A 17,570-nucleotide genomic window follows, 5' to 3' on the forward strand; every position below is an offset into this window, starting at 1 on the left:
CTGGCAGGAGAGTAGAGGCTCTAATTATCCAGAGTGCAGTTGATTTTCAAGGTTGTTCTGTCCAGGGAGAGTGGCTTGCTTGGACAGGAAGAAAACCCAAGCCTGACAGGAGTTCTGAGGCCTCCAGGAACTGTGTTGATCTCTGAGAGTTGTATTCGCAGATACAGTTGTGTGGGCATGAGGTGTGTCCTGTGACTGTGAGACCCAGGCAGATTCCGAGGCAGCCTTTGTTCAACTCAGGATTCTTTCCCCCAGTTTTCCAGCTCCCTTGAGCTTGCAGGGAGTGTCCTGGTTTTGGAGTTTCCAGCATGCCATTTACAAATCATTCTCAGTTAATTTCTCATCTTCTGAGGACAAGCCTAGGAACACCCTCCCTGAATTCTCAGGGGGGCGGCGGGGGGGGGGGGGGAGGCCTTGTGAAGTGCTGTACTGGATCCCTGATAATCCACTGGAAAGTCTGCGGAGGTGGAGTTGGACCCCAGAACCCTATCCTGTGGTTGCCAGTTCCCTTTCCCCACCCTGCAATAGAGCCAGCCTGTTTTGCTGACATTTGCCACCGGGCCAGCTCTTTGTTATAATCAATGTTTCTATTCTTTTCCAAAATAAACATGTTGATGGTCATTTGCAAACAGGGAAGTGAAAGTTTTCCATCCCTAGGTGCAGCATGTGTGTTTTTGAAAACAAAGAATTTAGCAAAGGAATTTAATCTAATCTCTGGTTACTTTTTAATTTGTCTGGGAGCATTGGACTTTAGAAGGCAATTTTTTTCGCCCCCTCTTTTAGATTCAGTTCAATTTTCCCCCACCCCACCCCCATCCCCTTCTGGCTCTGTTCAGAATTATCAAGCAGAATGGCTTGAAGAGAATAGGACCTTATTGTATCACATTTCGAGAATGAGCCACGAGAAAACAGAAGCCAAGCCTGGAAATGAAAACGTCCTTGTAAATGACCAACAGAAGATAGCTAAAATACACAACTGTTGTTGTGCCAGAAAATTGTCTGCCCTCCCTGAAGGAACTGGGGAGTGCTGGTTTGCATTTATACCAGGTTTTAAGAATAATAAATGCCATGCTCCCTGCGCAAATGAAATGTAATTGCATAACCGCTTTGATGATAACCCCTCCTTTCTGTATCCATAGAAATGAACAGCTTAATATCCCGGAAAGTCCTGTGTATCATACCTGTTTAATGTAAACAGCGTTTGTTTAGTCTGGGTGATTAATAATTTTATTTCAGAAAGAAATGACTGATGGAGAGCTGTGCAGATGTCATGATCAAAGCTCAGTTCTCATTCCCTGGGGGTGACAGAAGTGGCCAGGCTGTTTACGTATCCACTGGGCTACATTCGTACCATTAGCACTTGAGTAAAGCTTAGGTATTACTGTGCTCTCTGCTAAAGAAACCAATTATAATATCTGCCGACAGTATATTAAGTGATGCCATTTAATTAAAGCCTAATTTCTCTCTGAATGAACAATATTTTAAATTATTGTACGTTATTTCATTCAATTACTGAAAATCTCCTTCCATTTTTAAATGCAGAAAAAAATTCGTTTGGCACCCTAACTGCCAGGAAGAATAATTGCCATTCTGTCTTGTGTTTGGTGCTCGGTGCCCAGTAACAGTCAATCCAGGACACACATCGGTTCGGGAGCTTTTTTAGTTTTCAAATATTTCAGTTTTGTTTCTCAAGCCTCTAGGCAGCAAAGAGCCCTATTCTGCGATTGCCAGTGGGTCCCTCTAAGGACTGCAGGATAATGGAGACCTCTAAAAAGAATATGTTTAGAGGAATAAAGCCATTAAAGAAATACAATTCCCATGCCAGGAGCGGAGCTATGTAACTGACAGGATAGCAATTCATTTTGAATGAATATCTCATAGGGGAATGCAGGAATTAAAATGGACTCGACAATGAACTCCAGAGATAACCTCTAATAGAAAAATCCACTTGGTAGAAGGAGAGATGAGTTAAGAAGAGGTAACTATTTAAAAACAGGTAGTGCAGAGCCAAGAGTGAATGGGTTTTCATTCCTTGTTGTTATTTAGCTCGGGAGCAATGTTGGCACGCATTCAGGTGGCGGACAGCAGGAACCACCTGCCAGATATCAGTGATACGCTGCTGCTGCAGCTTTCTAACATCAAGGAATATGATGTGCGGGTATTAGGTGTTCATTGGCTTATTGGGCTATCATTTAAGTCCCAGGGAAGGAAAACAGCAGCAGTGTATCCTAGATATTGTAGGAGTATACTCCGGAACCCACACTGTGGATGGGAAGGTTGGAACTCAACCCTAGGACCTAGCACCATGCCCTGATCACAATAAGGTATCTTTGCAGATCCTAGTGTGTTAATATTAAGGGTCGGAAGCCAAGCTGATCTATACACCTTTTGGTCAGTTCTTGGTAGTGTGGCCTATTTGAGTTCAAAGGGTTTTTTTTTTTTAAAGGTTTTATCTATTTCTTTGAAAGAGAGAGTGACAGGGTGAGCATGCATGAGCAGGGGGAGGCGCAGAGGGAGAGGGAGAAGCAGACTCCCTGCTGAGCAGGGAGCTAGACACTGGGCTTGATTCCAGGACCCAGAGATCACGACCTGAGCCAAAGGCAGTCGCTTAACCTACTGAGCCACCCAGGCGCTCCAAGTTCAGATTTTGACTTGAGGAATGGAGTTGGCTAACTGTTTATAATGATGGTTATAAAGATGAACAGAGCACAGTGTAGGTTTTTGCAACACACAAGTCACATAATCTTGGTCTGTTTGTTCAACTTAGTGGGTTTTGTCCCTCAGTGTTACTTTTTTTAAAGACTTTATTTAAAAAATTTTGTAATGGGTGGGGGGTATAAATTTATTTTTAAAAAATCTCGGGGCACCTGGGTGGCTCAGTGGGTTAAAGTCTCTGCCTTCAGCTCGGGTCATGATCCCAGGGTCCTGGGATCGAGCCCCACATCGGGCTCTCTGCTCGCCAGGGAGCCTGTTTCCTCCTCTCTCTCTCTCTCTCTGCCTGCTTCTCTGCCTACTTGTGATCTCTGTCTGTCAAATAAATAAATAATTAAAAAAAAATCTGTGTTACAGATGTATGACATAATTTCATTAATGGGAGAGGGGGAAAATTTACCCAAATAATTTAGGAAATGAGTAGAGACTGTGAGAACTAAAGGAACTATACAGAAACACTGTACTATAGTGAATAAAGCTGTTTCCCATGGGAGCACAGGTCAACAATTCTGACATAACTATAAATGTTCACTGGGATTGAGCAAATAAACAAATAGATTGTGGATAGTGATGAAAAATAGAAGAGGTGAAATTTGAAAAAATAGAAGTAATTATAACTTGAGCCCTTCCTTTGTGCTGTGCCAAAGACAAAAGAGGAAACGTCTAGCTCTTTCCATATGGTCACATTCTGTTATACACTTTTTTTGCTTTTGTACTTGATCTTCCCTCCTAATCTACTGAATTAATTTGTACTCCTCCCAAGAGAAAAAAAAAAATACAGGAAAGAAAAAGAAACCTACTATCACCCCAAAGCTTGGTTCTTTTAATGGAGATATATATATATATACATATATATATATATATATATTTTAGCTGAAAATTTGTCAATTGAATTAGGTAGTAATGTATTTCTTGGTTTTTCAGCTATAATCACCCACCTCATTAAAAAAAAAAATTTTTTTTTTTTTTTTTTTTAAGAGTAATTCTAAGTTCACAGCAAAATTGAGAGGAAGTATCTCCTGTATACCTCCTGGCCCTACATAGTCATAGCCTTCCCCACTACCAGCATCCCTCACCAGACTGGTAGTTTGTTACAACTGATGAACATACATGGACATCATAATCATTCAAAGTATACTGTTTACTTGGGGTTCACTCTTGGTGTACATTCTGTGTGTTTGGACGCATAAATAATGACATGACTTTCTCATTATAGTAGTATACAGCATGTTTTCACTGCCCTAAAAATCTTCTGTGCTCTTCCTGTTCATCCCTTCCTCGTCCTCCACCCTCCCCCCCATCATAACCACTGATCTTTTTACCATTTTCACAGTTTGACCTTTACCAAAATGTCATATAGTTGGAATCATACAGTATATAGATTTTTCAGATTGGCTTCTTCCACTTAGTAATGTGCATTTAAGTGCCCTCCATGTCTTTTCATGGTTTGATAGCTCTTCTTTTAGAACTGAAAATTATTCCATTGTCTGGATAACCACAGTCTATTTATCTATTCTGTGCTGCATTTCTTTGAAGACAACTCTTGATTTTGTATAATTGTCAACTATTTACATGTAGGGAACATACACATTGTCCAAGGTATTGGGCTTATTATTGTGACTATAAAATGGTTCAGTATGACATCAAGTTTAAGGATGTGGGTTTTAAAATCCCTCACACATTCACTCATTTAGCAAACATTACTGATCCCTAATGAAAATCAGGATAGAAAGAGATCCTGCCTAAGAATACTCAAATTCAAATTCCTACCCTGCCTTTGCTAATTGATAGCATTGGGCATATTACTTAACTCTCCTCACCTATAATGTGAAGTTAATAATACATCCTCATAGAATTATTATGAAAATTAAAAGAGTAATTTCATTGCTGCTATGAACATTGGAGGGCAGGTGCCCCTTCTTTTCACTATATCTGTATCTTTAGAGTAAATATCCAGTAATAAAACTGCTGTGTCATAGGGTAGTCATAGCAGCAATGTCCACAATAGCCAAACTGTGGAGGGAGCAGAGATGTCCTTCAACAGATGAATGGATAGAAAAAGATATAGTTTGTATGTGTAATGGAATATTACTCAGCCATCAGAAAGGATGAATACCTACCATTTGCATCAACATGGATGGAACTGGAGGGGATTATGCTAAGTGAAATAAGTCAGTCAGAGAAAGACCATTATCATATGGTTTCACTCATGTGTAGAATGTAAGAAACAGTGCAGAGGGTCATAGGGGAAGGAGGGAAAATTGAATGGGAAGAAATCAGAGTTGGAGACATACCACAAGAGACTCTTGACTCTGGGAAACAATCTGAGGGTCATAGGAGGACAGGTGGGTGGGGGATGGGGTAACTGGGTAATGGACATTAAGCAGGGCATGGGATGTGATGAGGACTGGGTGTTCTATGCAACTGATAAAACATTGAACACTATATCTGCAAGTTATGATGTGCTATATGTGGGCTAATTGAATTAAGATTTTAAAAACTCTCAAAAAAAGAGTAATTTCAGCCATGTCCACAATGGCCAAACTGTGGAAGGAGCTGAGATGCCCTTCAAGAGATGAATGGATAAAGGAGATGTGGTGCATATACACAATGGACCATTACTCAGCCATCAGAAAGGATGAATACCCAACTTTTGCATCAACATGGATGGGGCTAGAGGAGATTATGCTGAGTGAAATAAGCCAAGCAGAGAAAGACAGTCATCATATGGCTTCACTTATACATGGAACATAAAGAATAGCACAGAGGACATTGGGAGAAAGAAGGGGAAAATGAAGGGTGGGGGGTCAGAGGGAGAGATGAACCATGAGAGACTATAGACTGCAGGAAACTACCTGAGGGTTTTAGAGGGGAGGGAGTGGGGGGATGGGTTAGCCCAGTGATGGGTATTAAGGAGGACTCAGATTGCATGGAGCCTTGGGTGTTAATGTGCCAATAATGACTCAAGGAACACTATGTTAAAAACTAATAATGTACTGTATGATGACTAACGTGATATAATTTTTAAAAAGTAATTTCAATATCTGCTATATAATAATATAATACTCAGTGAATAGTAAGTACATAATGAAGTTACTGTTTTAAATTTTTTTAAAAATTCAGTTAGCCCACGTATAGTACATCAGTCTCAGATGTCATGTTCAATAATTCATCAGTTGCGCTAACAGCCAGTGCTTGTATAATGATGTTACTTTAGAGAAGTAGGTGTCTCTCATCTTCTAAGAGGTATAGTTTGGCTCAGAGGCTGGACATATATCAATACAGTAATAATGACTTATTAAAAGCAGTACCTACAAACCAGCAAGAATTAATGCCAGCTTGTGTGGGACACTGCAGCACACCTGAACCTCAGCCTACACACATATACACAAGCATCATTTTAAAAATAAGAGTGTTCTTCCTGTCGAGGATACTTCATAATTGGAATGGTGGTAGGAGTGCTCTCTGCTCTGGCAGAGCACAGGACCAGACCTGGCATTAGTAGATGTCATATCAGGTTGAGTTACTTATACAAAGCCCGTTATTTGCCATCAGCCTTTTGGAGACGTGCCCTTAGGCCCTGCTTGGATACTAGCCCATTGCTATTCAGCGGGAAGTGTTTCTGTCTAAAAAACTTATCTCTTGGTTTCAAATTCTAATGTGATAAAGGACAGTCAAATAGATACTCTGTCTTAATGATAAAGGGAACTATAGACATTCATTGTCCTTCTTATGGGTGGGAACAATAGATAGGGCACGCTTGTTGAGGCTTTTAAGATAGAGAACTGAAGAATAAAATATTCAGAAAACTAAAATGTGGTTCAAAAATAAATTCAGTAGAAATTTGGCCAGGTGGGAAAATAAAGTCTTTTTCAAAGATTTTTACCCCAAGGTGGGGGCAGTAAGTAATGAGGACTGTATGGGGTGGAAAATTATCAAACAATGTTAGGATAATATGAGAAGCACGTTAGGTGTAAGTCATTTTTATTGTGATCTAACTGAATGAAAAATGGAGGTTCAGTACAGGCTGGGCATGCTCATGGAGATACTGAGGCACACTTGGGGACAGGTAGCTAATGGTACAAAATCATTTCCAGGCACTCGTGTAACGGAGAACAATTGATCAGAAAGCCACATCTTGTTATAGGATGTGCGAGAGAAGGGAGCCACCCGTGTGGACTGGATGCCCACCATCAGTGCTGCTTTTATCAGTAGCTCCAGGGTACGAATGAGGGGACTGAGGGCAAGGTCACTCACTAGCTGGGTTTTTTCTCCAAAACTCTATTGTTTTTATCAAAACCATAAATGGCATTGATCTCACCTGCTCCTACCCCTAGGAAGTTGGCTCTACTCATTCCCTTCTGTTGAATTTTCTTCCCTGACACAACGAAGTTTTCAGCTGCTCTTTGAAGATTTCCACCTGCATGTCTCTCCACCAGCACAAACAGGACATCTCAAACAGTTGATTTCCTGCCTCACTTCCCCATCCTGCCCCCAACCCCCCAGGCAGGGGTCCTTCTTCCAACCTTCTTACTTGTAATGGCACCATTCTCCAGTCTTCCAGACTAAATCTTCAGAATGACTGTCGACACTTTCTCCCTTAACTCATCCTTCTCTGCCTTCCCCAGCCAGTTCATTTCCAGGGGGCATTTTCTTTTCATGTCCATGGAGATCTCAAATCTAGACTTTATAAGCTCATACCATAAAAACTGTTGCAACAGACTCCAGATGGGCCCCCACCTTCCCATCTTCTCCTGCTTTGACTCATCCATGTACGTGCAGAATTACTCTTCCTAAACCACTGCTTTGACCCTATCTCTTCCCTGCTTATAAATATTCCGTTGGTTAAGAACTTTTGGAGCATATTTTAGAAGAGTAAATGAAGGGCGCCTGGGTGGCTCAGTGGGTTAAGCCGCTGCCTTTGGCTCAGGTCATGATCTCAGGGTGCTGGGATCGAGTCCCGCATCAGGCACTCTGCTCAGCAGGGAGCCTGCTTCCTCCTCTCTCTCTCTCTGCCTGCCTCTCTGCATACTTGTGATCTCTCTCAGTCAAATAAATAAATAAAATCTTTAAAAAAAAAAAAAAAAGAAGAGTAAATGAAAAGTCGTTGCCTTGTCCCATATCCCCCAGCCAGCTGGAGTCTCCCTGCAGCTGTGGGGGAAGACCAGCAGCTTCCCCCTTCCAGCATCTGTAGCATCTTTGCATGAGGGGTTTCTCCTCCTCACTCCCTACTGTCCACGAGTAGCCTGGAGTAAACTGCAAGTGCAGGGAGCTCATGCTGTGGGAGCAACCCTCCACCAGTGGGGGATGGGAGTTGGTAGACAATGCCCAGTCTCTCCATCCTCCAGGGGTGTGGTTCTGATGTGTGTTCCACATGATTTATCAGATTTCCCAGGGGAATTATACCTCAGGTGCACAAGTTTTTAGCTTTCTCCCTTCTCCTATTTCACGTCCCCACTCCTTAAATCTACTCCCAAGATCACCACCCACATGAACTACTTGTACAGTACTCAGATCTTTGTCTCAGGACCTCTTTTGGGAGAAATCCAAACGAAGACACTAGTTTAGAGGGGACATACTGAGAACCTCCTCAGCCTTGAATGTTCCATTTAGAAAGGGAGCACCATAGGAATTCTGCCTTGACTCTCCTAGAGAGAAGAGGATAAAAACAGGAAAAAAAGATAATTAAAAAGATGACTTTCTTGCTGGCAAAAACTCTAAGTAAAAAAGAAGTCTTTACAATGCCCTTTGAAATACCTTGAGAGCAGCCCCTTTTGGCACTTAGACCTGTCTCCAGAGGTTTAAACCAGATGGGCACACCCTACAGCCCATGGAGAGAAGCCCATCCCTCTGGATGAAGGAAGGGGGAAGGGAAGTGCAAGAGGAGGGTTTCTTCTTTGTTCTGTGGTGTGATGGTGTGATTCAGCCTTTCCTTCATTTTGCGCATTTACCTTATCCAAAGATAAGCTGATGCTCCTTGTTTCACTCAATATTTCAAAAGGCTCTGCTTACAGAGGTAACACGAGCACCTTTTTGTATCCTCAGGGAGCTGAGCACCTTTTTGTATCCTCAGGGAGCTGACCGTTTGAAGCCTAATCCTTGAGTGTTGATTCTAGTAAGTTTTCTCCAGGGAATGAATTTAATCAGTTTTTATATTCACTGGCCAGATACACGATTTTGGTGATTTCCTAGATGTTTAAAGGCATTCCCTGACCATTTGAGGATGTAGGCATCCCATTTTATTTAGTTGGATTTTATCTAATGCCTCTTGTAACTAAAAGTGATGGATGGCATACATTTGTTTCTTTAAAAACATTTTTTTAAAAATTGAGGCTACTTTGCTTGGACATTTTTCAAGGGAATGTTTTCTGTCTCTTGGGATACCTTGAGATAATAGTGGACATGCTTTTGTGTGTCCCAGTTAAGGTTGAGTGTAGATACTATCGAATCCAGAGAAAGACCCTTGTCTAATTATTTAGAGTTCCAGAGAAGGGACTGCTCTTAGAAGGGTCTTGATTAGCCTTCAACTAATCAGACTATGGGCTCTCCTCTGCCCAATTTCAATGTTAGTGGCATCGGATTCAGAAAACTATTGAGTGGATTGCCCAGTAGACTGCATGTAGATGACCCCCGACAAATACTTAGTAAAACTGGAAATAGATCATAAGATTATCATAAACATTTTACAACTAACATTAGGAACAATTTAAAAAGTTATGAGTGAAATAGAAGAAGGAGGACTGTCCCTCCATCCAACTTGAATTTGCTCCTTGAGGGTATATATGTATGTGTGTGTGTGTGTGTGTGTGTGTGTGTGAGTGTGTGGTGGTGTGGTACTTGTGAACACAGGATCCAGGCCTGAGGGAATATATGTGAATCCCCTATCACCTTACTAGACTCTTGTCTGCTTTGAACAGTACAACTACCTAGTCTCCAGTCAGGTTAACTCCTTCAACACTAGGCTTTCGAGTTTGCTGGAGCTGGGTTTAAATGCTGGTTCTGCCATAGAGTTTGCCTTATCTAGGGCAAGCCACTTCCCTGAAACCCAGTTTTTTTAGATGTGAAATAAGGACAACACTGTGTCTCAGCCCTAGACTTCCAGAAGGTAGAACCCAAGGCAGAGATGAAAGTGCCGAAGCTTTATTTAAGCACAAACCTAGAGCCACGCCGGTAAAAGGAAGAAGGCAAGTGAGGCAAGCAAGGCAAAGGCGAGAAAATGTGTTGCAGTGTGGAGCTCTGCTGGTCACGACCTGACAAGCTGTTCAACAGGGGTATTCGCCACAGAGTTTATGATCAGAAACTACATCTCAGAGCCGTTCGTGGGGAGGAGAGAGGAGGGGACCCTATTTGCTCAGTGCTTTCCTTTTTCATGTCTCCTGTTGGTCAAGGTTTACCTCATTGGCCACAGCTTCTCCCCAGCTTCAGGGCTGGATCATGCAGCCTCTTGGTGAGTACTCAGGAATCCAAATGCAGTGCTCTGCAGTGTTGCAGAAGTATAAGGGAATGACAGAAGACAAGGTTCAGCATACATGGTGTGGACTCTGGGCTACTGGGAGTGCTGAGCCGGGTACCAGGGGCACCAGCAAAGTAGCAGCAGAGGTACAGTCTGAGAGAGAGGCCTTTGGCAAGAAGCAGATGGTCGAGAGAATTGGGAAACTGCACAGTGTTTGTGCCCCATCCCTGCTGCTACTTACCTCAGCGGACTTTCATCAGAACTGAGTTGAAGGAAAGTACGGAGTGTCACGTCTGCCGTCACAGTAAGCACACGGACTCGGGAACAGATGACTTAGGTTGATTATCAGCTTTGCCACTTGTTAACCCATAAACATAGGCAGGTTACTTGCTTGAAGCCTCAGGAGCCTCCCTGTAGAGTGAAAGATAACAGTTGTGCTTATTTTATAGTTTTGGTAGGACTACATGTGACACATGGTACTTAAACACGGTTGCCTCGCGTGAGGTCAGTGGTCAGTAAGTGTCAGCTGGGATGATGAGGATAAGGGATGAAGAATCAACAGTGCTTTCATGTAGAGCAAAAATGTTCTTCCCTGGATTCCTGTGTTTGAAAGAAATTATTCTATCCTGCCAATTATCTCAATGGTCTAGGAAGAAATCTTTGGTATCTGGGAGTCTTCTATTTTAATTCCTGTTACATTCTTGTTGTGGTTGAATTATACTAAACTTGATTTCAGTGTCTCTCAAAACTTTTGGTTGCTGGAAATGGACCCCGTGCCCAAATAGGACAGCAGCACCTGTCAGTAGAATAGCCCTACGCACCTGAGTGGCTCAGCTGGTTAAGCATCTGACTCTTGATTTCAGCTCAGGTCATGATCTCAGGGTCTTGAGAGCAGGTCCTGTGCTGGGCTCCATGCTCCGTGCTCTGTGGGGAGTTTGCTTCTCCCTCTCCTTATGCCCCTCCCCCCACACCCTCTCTCTCAAATAAGTAAATAATTTTAAGGAAAAAAAAAAAAGAATAGCCCTATAAAGACTATCAGGCAGCAAGATCTCTTAATAAATCTTAAGCCTGGTCTGAAGTTTAATGATTTTGAAGGCAGCCGGAGTTGGCCAGTCAACCAAAGACACATCAACTTTATTAATAAGATTTTCTGTAGTCCTTATCTATTTATGCATCAACAGACACCCTAGCAACAGAACCCATCTCAGTGCTGCCGTGCGCATTTTCGGTTTCTGGTTTCTGCAGTACTTTTCCAGCACAGATGTATTTGTGTCCTCAACTGTAGATGAAATAAGTGATTTTCATCACTCAGGTGAAATGTCTTTCCTTACCAAAAGATCACGTTAAATATAATTGACTTTAGACACCTTATGTGTTTTCTTGGGAGAAACTATGCAACAAGTCATTGAAAAACTTGAACATGTGTCCTAAGATCCCTGGAGTGATAGGACATATTCTAGCAACATAGATGGCAGTATGTGCTGCATATTGCCTGCATAGTGCGTACGTATATATCTGCATAGTGTGTAGTCTGCATAGTGAAAGCTACCTCGACTGAGAACAGGAGGCTTGGAGAAGATGCAGGAATCAGGTCTGTCTGAGAGGTTGTACACGAAGCCATCCCTTAGCCTGACACAGCCTGCCCCTTCCCCATGCACCTGTCAGCCTGGGAGCTATCTTCAGTCAGCTCAGGTATCCTAACCAGAGATGCAGCAATAGATAAATATAGACCTCTGAGTTGTTTCCAAGATCTTAGTAGTTTATCTGGACCAAGGAGAGTAATTCTGTATCGAGGAAAGTAAGTGCTGGAGACTGGTTAAAACTCCGGGTTTAGGGCCATTCAGATATAAGTTAAGATCCTATTATGACACTTAACTACTTTATGAGCCTGAGCAAGCTGCGGAGTCTCTGTGATCTTCAATTTCATTATTTCAAAAACAGGGTTGATGGAGAAAAAGATGCTAGTGGTAATTAACCTTTATTAAGCGCTTATGGTACCCTGAGAGCTGTACCAAGTGCATATATACATTCTTTCAAGCATCTTCTTAACTCCGAGGCATATGTCACGACAGATAGTGCTCTCTAAGTGGTATTACTGGGATGTCCACTCCAAATGCCACGTCGCTGTTTTTCCAGGAACAAAACTCATCCCCAGTCCTAGACACAGTTGCTAGGAAGTGATAGATGTTCTCACTTGCTTTCCTGAGGCACCAAAGCCTTTCCCTCTTTGTTCTAATGCTAGATGTATCTGAGATACAGTGATCTAAGGAAATTTGATTCTATCTCCGTCCTTCTGAGAAGTGTGTAGTGCATGTAATTTTGTCTCACATTATTTAGGAATGTTGATCTGCTCTGTACGCTCCAGGTTTACTTAATGAAAAAAAATCTAGAGCAAGGCTTTTTGTATAGAATCAGACTGCCTTAAATCTGAACTAAAATTTTGAAGACATTAACAAAAATAACAGCAATAATACCAAAACCATCCTGGGAAAGTCCTTGACTATTAAGTATTGAATTTTCTTTGACATTGTCGGGCGATTCAAGCTGTTCAAGCTGTTCAAGCTGTTCTTTATGCAGCAATCGCTCTGTGACACAGGCTCTATTTTATCTAGTGATTTGTTATATTAATGCAGGTTCCTGAGGAGCAGCAATTGTGATCAAGACAAAGCAGTCAGCTTCCAGGAAGGTAAAATTTCTACCCCTGAAGACAGTATAATATCCATTACTGCCCTTAGCCATAATTTATTAGTAGTATTTGGGTATTAGTTTAATTTAACCCATAATGCATTGCTCTCCAAATTACAGCATGCTACCCATGTCCTAAGTTGTCTTACACAATTAGGCAGGTGGCAGCAACCCTGGGGTGCTAGTTACTGACATGGAGAGGTGTTTTATCACAGGTAGTGTCATGGATTGCATTACACCTAAACTCCCAAACCCATCCTGAGAAACCTCAGAGACACAGAATTACTCATCCTTTCCCAAAGTGGCATATGTATTTTAGGTAAAAATTGTAACTTTCTACAATCTAACTGTCTGGCTCTTACAATCTAAACTTTAAACTGTTGAGACTTTTTAAAAATCAGCCATGGTTGCATGTAAGCATGTCTAATGCCTAACTATCTCAATTTGCATGGATGAGTAGATGAGTAAGTAACTTCGGAAACTCCGCGCTGCTTCCAGAATACAGACTGGATGGCACTATTACTTGTCTGCAGTAGGAGCTTTGGGGGAGGAGGAGCTCCTTTGCTCCCTGTGGGTAGATTTGACCTTGGGTTGCTGTTTGGAGGTATTCCTGATTGAGGACTCTGAGTGTGAAGCCTGTTCCAAAGCCCATTTCAAGGAGATTCTGGAATCTTCTCCTGCATGCAGTTAAGCTAGATAGAAACCAAGGAGCAGATTTGTAGCTAGAATTGCCCAGATGCAGGTGACTGGCTTGTGTGAACTTAAAAGATTTCCTCTAGTTTAGTGAAGTCTCTTTGGAGTGTGATATCACAACTCTCCAAAAGCCAAGGTTGCTAGCTAGAGAGAGCTATGGCTGTGGTGTCTTCAGCCAGCCCAGTAAAATGGCAACCCAACAATTCGCAAACTTAGAGCATATTGGAATCACCTGCTGGGCCTGTTGAACACACTGATTCCCTGCGCCCAGTTTGCAGAGAGTTTAAGTCAGGAGTTTTCACAGGACCTGAATCATTTATTTGTTGTCATTTTTATTGAAGTATAATTTATAGCCAATAAAATAGACTCATTTGAAGTACAAAGGCAATCAGTTTTGATGAAAGCATACATTTCTGTAGTCACCTGCACAATCAAGGTACAGAACATTTCCATCACCAAAACACATTTTCTCGTGTCCTTTGAACTCAGTACCCCTTCCCACAAACTCCTGGCTCTAGGCGTTCATTGATCTGCTATCTGTTACCATTATTAGTGCCTTTTCTAGAATTTTGTAAAAAATAGAATCATAAGTTACCATGAATAATACATTATTTTGTATCTGGCTTATGTTTTGAGATTCTCCCATTTTGTTGCATATATCGTTTATTCATTCCTTTTAATTGGGAATTAGTGTTCTTTTGTGTGGTATACCATGATTATTTATCCACTAGTTAGTGGTCATTGTGTTGTTATAGAGTTTTGGCTTATTAAGAATGAGCAGCTATAATCATCATGTAATAGTTTTTGTGCAGAATTTCTGAGTCATATGATAAGTATATGTTTAAATTTATAAGAAACTGGTAGATTGTTCTCCAAAATGGTTGCACCATTTTAAGATTTCCACGAGCACTGTTTGAGAGCTCCCCAGCTCTTCCACATCCTCACCGATAATTGGGGTTTTGTCAGTATTTTTCATTTTAGCCACTCTGGTTGGTTACCTGGGACTTTTTAATGAGCTCCTAGATAATTCTGATGCACGCCCAAGTTTAAGAAGCCCACCTCTCATAAAATCAATAACCTCTGACAACCTAAAAACTGCCTGATCCCTGAGTCCCAACCTCACCTCTGAGCCCGCCACTGCTGTCTTAACCCTGTGGTCTTCCCTAATAAGTAGGATCTCTGCGATTCAGCAGGCAGGTTTCCTGCCTCTCTGCCACTCTTGTCCACTACACACTGTTGCCATGCGCTGTCCTCACACCTGCCAGCTCCATGCCTAGTGACTCTGGAGCTGGACTGTAAGGAACACGAAAACACTGTGGGGAGGGGGGTTCACATGGCAGGCAGTGGGACCAGCAGGATAAAGGTTTGGAGACCCAAAATAGCTTGGCCCATTTAGGAAACTAGGTAGTTAGGTGTCCTTGGAGGGTGGCCCTGAGAGGAGAACTTGGTGAGCAATGGCTATGGAAGGACCAGACCTCAGAGGGTCTTCAGGGCGCGGTCAAGGGCTTGGACTTTTTTTTATAGGAGAGGCTGAAATATAGGGCCTGAAGTGCTGTCTTCCATGTTTCAGAAAAATTACCCTCAGTTTGTCTGCAAAATGAATTGGAGGGGCGGGAACAGATACAGGAACACTCGTTAGGTGACCAGTGCTGTGCTTCAGACGTGTCCCCAGCACCTGTCCAGTTCTTACTCCTTGTAGGTGCCTTAGGATTATTTTTAAATAAAGGATTGAAAATAATGAGTCTTTCTGTGTCACTCACATCTTGCTTTCAGGGAGTCTTTCCCTCTTCTCCTGCCCCACCGAAGGTAGTAGAATATCTTGAGGGATATGGGGTTCTGGGACCTTCCCAGATACAAAGATCGTCCTGCCAAGATAAACACCAACTTAGCCACTCAGCGGGGCATAATAATGGCATCATTATAGTTTTATGACTGTTGCCTTCTGGTCCTCACTCATTTCTCCATCAGCAAGCTGAGGATTTAGTATGAGATAGACATGAGCTGGGCATTCAGAGATGAGATAACGCTATCCCTGCCCTCAAGGACCCTGTACTCTCTCCTCTCATCTTCAAGCCTTAGACTAGGGGTTCACAACAACACACACTCCGATCACTACAGAGTCCCTGCTGCTCTCACCAGCTGTGTTCCTTGGTCTATTGTATCGGTCCAAGTTTGGATTCTTTTTTTTTTTTTTTTTAAGATCTTATTTATTTGACAGAGAGAGATCAGAAGTAGGAAGAGCAGCAGGCAGAGAGAGAGGAAGGGAAGGGAAGCAGGCTCCCCACTGAGCACAGAGCCCAAGGCGGGGCTCCATCCCAGGACCTTGAGATGAGGACCTGAGCCGAAGGCAGAAGCTTAACCCACTGAGCCACCCAGGTGCCCCCAAGTTTGGATTCTTAATCTCCTGTTTGGTTAACTCCTGCTTGCTTGTAAGGTTCAGTCTGATCACCTTCTTTGACCACACGCCCCTAGGCAGCGTTCGGCATGTTTTCTGGCACTCGGTGACCTCTGGCAAACTGGCAAAGTTGGAGCCCCTGAGGGTCATTTTATGTCTTGTCCTTTCTCAAGCACGCACTACAGTGTGGAGGGTGTGGCAGACGCTGTGGAGACGTTTTCACGAATTCTCCAACATCAAGACCCGTTTTACATACTTCATACAACCACTGCGTGTTGTATGTACGCTCCTTTATGTGTGCTTCCTTTTCTTAACCTCAGGAGTGGTTGCAGCTAGAAAGGTTCAAGTCTATAAGCGCAGACACAGAGTCTGTGCTCTAAGTACAGATGTTCCCCATCCTTCTACATCAAATCGCACTCGGCGGCTCATGGATTCTCCCCCGGGCCTGTGGCTGATTGTGGTGGGCTTTCATTAGAGTGCCTCAAACCAGCTTGTCTCATAGGAACACAGGATGCCACTGAGGTCCTGGTAGGGTGCCTTTTCACAGGTGAGGAGACTTCTGAGACAGGAGGCTGCTTGCCCAAGGGTTCAACTGGTAAATGCCAAAACCCAAACAAGGGCTGAGAAATGGGCCTCGATATTACTAGCATTTGAATTTGATGCAGTGTGCAAGGGTAGTGTTCGGTTCTGAATGCGGATTTGCAATTTATGAGCCTGTAGGTGTGGGGCGGGTTGGGGTGTGGGGCGCACCCGGGAGGCTGGGCAGGGGTGACCTTTAGTGCCTCCCATCTTCTGAATAGGATTCCTTATTTGCTGGTCCTCCCGGCCCCTTTCTTGCTTTTTTAGCGTATCAGTCATTCCCTTAAAACAGTGACACTCATTATAGCTGGCAAACAAATGGTCGGGAACTAGGCAACTCCAATTATTGAGCTCAGCATGTGGGATCATTTAATCAGAGCTCACAGGACTGAGGGGCAGTATTAAAAAAGAAATAGGCACCCTGTCTGGTCCCCAGAATGAACTCTTTTCAGGAAAGAAGAGAGCTTATATTATTTATTGTGGCAGGAGGAAGATAGAGGGTAGTATTTCGATGCAGAGAAGGCGTAGATGCAAGAGCTTGGAAACGAGGATTCTGCTTGAACACTTGTTCCTGATTTCTTTTTTTTCAGTTTCATTTTGGAACAATTAAGTAATTACCGTGTAACTCGATTTCCCCACCATAAAACAGAAGCACTGTTTTTTTTTGTGTGTTTTTTTTTGTTTTTGTTTTTTTTATAGCGTTAAGATCTCTTATGATACTGCCCTGGAACCCCGGGGCAGTGCCGTCCGCATCATCTTTCATTCGTCCGAATTGTTGTAGTTCCCAAAAGACACAAAGGACCTCGTTTTAAGGTACTTTTCTGGGCAGTGTGTTTGCCATTGTGGCGGTTCCACGGGGTACACAGATACGTTTTTTAATGCTTAGAAGCCATAAGCACACATTTAAAAAGTAATTCTGTGTTCACCACTATTTGCCTTTTTTTTTTTTTTAAATGGTGTAGGTGGCCTTTTGTTAAATGTGAGATTATGGAGGATGGAGCATTGTGCTGAGTAATAGTTGAAAAAGGCATCAAACACTAAGCTAGACAGATG

At 42.7% G+C, this 17,570-nt stretch overlaps 1 pseudogene; it reads left to right on the forward strand.

Moving 5' to 3' along the window:
• Positions 1-2,056: 2,056 nt before the first annotated feature.
• Positions 2,057-17,570, forward strand: part of LOC131999436 (small ribosomal subunit protein mS35-like) — a 43,720-nt pseudogene continuing 28,206 nt past the window's right edge.

Source organism: Mustela nigripes, chromosome 13, assembly GCF_022355385.1.
Source record: "Mustela nigripes isolate SB6536 chromosome 13, MUSNIG.SB6536, whole genome shotgun sequence".
In the NCBI taxonomy this organism is placed as follows: Eukaryota; Metazoa; Chordata; class Mammalia; order Carnivora; family Mustelidae; genus Mustela; species Mustela nigripes.